The 5,000-nt window shown below is 38.9% G+C and overlaps 1 protein-coding gene across 2 annotated transcripts in view; it reads left to right on the forward strand.

Annotated features, from left to right (window-relative positions):
• Positions 1–5,000, forward strand: part of LOC143025432 (globin-like) — a 219,746-nt gene that overhangs the window by 66,909 nt on the left and 147,837 nt on the right. The window contains exon 2 of one of the 2 annotated variants that reach the window (XM_076185095.1): positions 3,512–3,558. The exons of the other annotated variant lie outside the window; for it this stretch is intronic. The gene's annotated coding sequence lies outside the window, so the exon portion shown is untranslated. The remainder of the gene's footprint in view (positions 1–3,511; positions 3,559–5,000) is intronic. 2 annotated transcript variants of the gene reach the window in all.

Genomic DNA, 5,000 nt, shown 5'->3' on the forward strand with positions numbered 1-5,000 from the left:
TTGAGGACTTGGGTAAAGAGTTTGCTAGTGAAATTAGAACCTCTATCTGACTGTATTTCCTGAGGAATACCAAAGGAAGTAAACATGTGAGTTAAACACTTAATTACACTCTTAGCAGAAATATTCTTTTAAAGGAAAAGCTTCAGGGTACCTGGTAGTGGGACAAAGAACTGTTAAAATGTACTGGTTACCCTTCTTGGTTTTAGGCAACGGGCCTACTATGTCAATCACTAGTTTCTGAAAGGGTTCACTAGGTACTTTAATAGGTTGAAGGGGATACGGAGGAATAGACTCGTTTGACTTGCCTACTATTTGGCAAGTGTGGCAACATTTAAACATATCTACTTACCTCTGCTTTCATGCCAGGCCAAAAGAATTCTGACAAGAGTCGTAAATAAGTTTTCTTAATACCTAAGTGTCCTGAGTGTCCATGTCCAGCATGAGCAATCTCTATTACCTGAGTCCTCAAGTTAACAGGTAGAACAATTTGGTGACATTCTGCCCCAGGTATCATCATCAGAAAGGTTGACGAGGTTTATACAATCTCATTAGTATTCCTTCGTGCAAATAAAAGGAAGGAGTATGTAGGATATCCTCCTTGGGAATTGGTTTTTATTGAACAAGGGAACTAGTGAAGGGTCGTTCTGTTGAGCCTCTTTGATGCTCAGCTCGGAGGGTAAGGTAAGCGGGGTGGTTGGGGTGGTTGGAGAGGTAAGAGTTGGTTGGTTAGCTGGCGCTTGGGATCGTGTGATAGCACAGGTTGGAAATAGGTTGGGTTGGGTTTGCTCTATGGTAGAAGTTGGGTTATATGGTAGGGGGAGAAGTAGAAACAATTAAAGGAGGATGGACTAGTTTCTCCTGCTTAGATCGTTACCTAGTATAAAATCTGCTTCAGGAAAACAGGTAGGGTTGCCGTTTCACTTACTCCTACGGAGACAGTATCCTTGATGAGTCCACAGTTCAGGTGCACCTTTGCCAGAGGTACTGAGAAGGGATTGTGGAAGTCCTGCAAGTATACACGTTCTCCTGTATAATTTACGTTGGACTCCCGGCAATGCTGACTGAAGTAGCAGGGACTGTGCTGCTCCTGTGTCCCGTACTATTCGGGAGGTTGTGTTCTACGTGGTCTGGACCAAGTGATACTGTTCCCGTTGAACGGAAGGGCTGAAAAGGATCTACAGAATTGGCAGTTAGAATGGTTAAAGGAAGCTACATATTTTATATTCTTTTGAGCTACTTTACATTTTGGGTCTGGGCAATTTGCAATTACATGTCCTGGTTTCTTACAGAAGAAACAAACAGGGAAACTTGGGCTATCAATTTTCCCATCTTTCCTACCACTAGTTGGTTTTACAAGGGGGTTGTTGGCGGTTACTGTCCTTTCCAACATTTTTGTGAATCAATGAGAGGGTTTATCAGTCAATTTGGCTGCTTTCATAAGGTCAAATTCCTCCTTGTCAACAATGGTGAATTTTCAAGTTAATGAGAAAATTTTACGCACGAATTCCTCTAACGCGATCAAGTTCACTACTTTCTCAAGATTATCGGCTGATGCCGATTTAATCCACTTTCTTAACGCTCGTAGTTTTGTCTGACGCGAATTCCATATATGTCTGATGGCTAAGTTTGTTTGAATTTCGAAATGTTTGTCGATAACCTTCGGTGGAAATTTCATAAGCGGAAAGAATTGTCTGTTTGACCGTTTCGTAATCAGTGTTATTTTCCAGATTGTTACATACTTGTAACGCTTTTGTGGGACAACTTTGCTTTAACTAACCATATCCAATCCGCTTCGGGAATTCCAAAATGATTACTTACATCTACAAAATCTAGAAAAAATAAGGTTGGATTCTCGTCTGAGAAGGGGGAATAAGTTTGGTGTACTGCAAAATATCTACTTACTTGAATTTGAAACCACTTGTTGACTTGGGGTCGATAGTTCGAGTCGTTTGATTTGAAGTTCGTTGATGTCTTTGCTCTCTTTTTTGCTCTTTATCATGCTGCACTTCGAGTTCCTTAATTTGCAGTTCATGCTTCAGCTTCCTTTCAAGTATCTGATACTCTAGAGGGTCTAATTGAGTCTCTTTCGTAGGGCTAATGTCTAATTTGGCTGCAACTATTTGTTCTAAGCGTTCAAATTCTCCGTCTTCGTCTTCCGTTTTCTTTAACTGATCTATGTGACTCAATATTAGTTGAACTAATTCAGTTCTACTAATGTTCGCTGGATACGTTAATTCCCATCTTGTTGCTATTTCTTTTAGACATTCTTTATTTGGGTTCTGAATTATCAGTTCTTCCACCGAGGGGTTCTCAACAAAGTTTTCGATATTCAGTTCTGACATCGCGAAATTTTTACTCGCTAACAGTTGCTACTCAGCAAGGTAGAACGCTTGGTTCGCTTACGTGGTATACCGGACAAGAGATACAAGTAGAATTATAATACTCGACTCCCACGAATATTATAAATCTTTGGGACAGAATACATTGGACCAAAACTACATGCCGTAAGTAGGATAGAATACACACGTATCCTAAACGGATCCTACTTCAGTACTCTTACGAAATTTACAGCTGCAAGAGTTTAACGTGGTCATGTGCAATGGCGTATTTACGATTAACTGAATTACGGTTACTGGGGTACTGAGTTACAAGTTTACCGGACAGATGGACAATTTCGATGGTTGTGGGAATGCAAGTGTAACTTATGTATTACGTTTCGCTCGTATATCTCACACCTTCTTAGTTTTTGTTCGGGTAAAGAGGATTCCGACGGGCCCCCATTATATGTTATGCCTTCCGCAAGGAGATATGGAAATATGTCTAGGAGGGGTTTCGTACTTAGTGGCCTTGATGTGGTTAAGGCAAATCCAAACGGAAGTTAACATAAATAACTAATTTAATGTATAACAAAAAGCCAACAAAACAAATATAAGAACTTTTACAACAACAAAATTAATCAATTGACAATTAATTCCTCAACCGAAAACCAAGTCATGAGAATATAGATTACGTGGTGACGCCACGGTACTAGAGCAAAAAGCAATATGGGAGAGATTAAGTTACGCGCCGCTCGCCAGCGAAATAGTCTTCGCTAGGAGCCGGCCGATGCATTATATATACAGTTGGCGAGGACGGGAGGAAGGCGAAGGATGAGCCGGACATAACCAGTTTCACGTCTGTCGGCCTAGAGAGAGTAGATCCCATAAAGTATACAAGCAGTTTTTACCGTACATACGTAATTACCTAACAAGTACAGGATAAACACAGATACAGATAATTTTATATACATGGAGGATGGTGGGCCATCACAATGTATATATAATACATATATATATATGTATATATATATATATACATATATATATATATAAATATATATATATATATATATATATATATGTATGTATGTAGGAATATATTAGTAATAAAAGAAACCCCAAAATTAAATTGTCTTAACATCTAACTCGCTTCTACCCTTTTTAGCTAATTTTTTAACTTAATTTTCTTCCAGAGAGAAGATCAGCAGAGCTTGGAGCAAGACCGACAGAAGAAGCACAGGTAGGAGGAGAATCTCTTTACTCCTTTCCATTGTACTCAAATTGCTATTTCCCAATCGGCTTTGAACCTTATTGCCATCCCACGAAACCGCACCGATGGCAAACCTGACTTCGGTGACTTGATTGTCGTGGGGCGATTTTTTTTTTTTTTTTTTTGTCAGATAAGGGCAGGACCCATTACAAGAAAATTGCTTTTACTTCTATATTAAACTCCTGCAACCTAGTGAAATAGTTTATTGCTTTTATTCTTGCTAAGGTTATATATATATATATATATATATATATACATATATATGTATATATATATATATACGGTATATATATTGGAAAACTAAGCAGATTCAATTGAAGGGTTAATTTGCCCAAAGTTTCGATTCCCGCCCAGGAATCGTCTTCAGGGGATACAATGGTTACAAGACTTTGAACTCAAAAATGAATCGTCAAAGTGGTAAACCTGGGAAAGGTTCACACTCTCAGTCACATGTACAAAGCAAACCCCTTTACAATATTAAATACACTACAATTGAATTGAAATATTGGCACCAATTAAAATAAGGAGAATCTGAGGTTACTGCCAGAGTTTTACGAGACAACGGTGTACAAGTGGCACACAAACCCCTTAATAACTCGCACCGAAATCTCACCAAAGTCAAAGACACTGAAGAACCTACATAACTGGCCGCTGTAGTTTACCACATAGGCTGCACGGACTATGACACGGATTAAGTAGGAGTAAAACAAAAGAAATTAGCCAAAAGAGTACAAGAACACCAACGTGCAGTAAGGGGAGAAGATCCGAAACCGGCTCTGAACAAAGACACTACAGAACACCAACACAGGATTGATTGGGATGGAGTGACAACTCCACACAAAGAAAATAAAAAGAAAAGACTATTCTTGGAAGCATGGGAAACTAAGAGCAACTGCATAAACAGGTGAATTGATCTCAATCCTATTTATCTAGGAACGAGGAATAACGCAGTCTAATTCCTTTGTTTTGTTTTCCAGTTTCAGTCTGCTTCTTTTCGACCTGACACTTGTTCATTAGGACGCTTTTGTCCGACCTCCGTTCTCGAAGGCGGTCTTCCAGTGCGCCTTTTCAACTCCCCTTCCCTGACTTTTGGCCTCCCTTTTTCAGTTTTGGTCTACTTCCTTTTTTCTCTTCTGTTCTGTCTTTCTTTTTATCTTCTTTGTATCTTATTTTTATTTTCATTTGTCTGATTGTAATTTAGTCGTTTGTTCTTGAGACTTTTTCCTTCTTCTGTTCCCCCATCCTTCATTTCGGACATTTGGTCCACTTCCATTTGCGTCTATGGACTATGTTCTGGTGTTTTTATGTTTGTGTTACGCATTGATGCTTTTTTGCTGCACTTGTTTTATGTTCACAGCCATTGAACTTGTTTTTATTCCATTTCATTTTATTCTATCTTATTTTATTTTATT

The sequence above is a fragment of the Oratosquilla oratoria genome, chromosome 5 (genome assembly GCF_046742065.1).
Source record: "Oratosquilla oratoria isolate Oo_2021 chromosome 5, ASM4674206v1, whole genome shotgun sequence".
In the NCBI taxonomy this organism is placed as follows: domain Eukaryota; kingdom Metazoa; phylum Arthropoda; class Malacostraca; order Stomatopoda; family Squillidae; genus Oratosquilla; species Oratosquilla oratoria.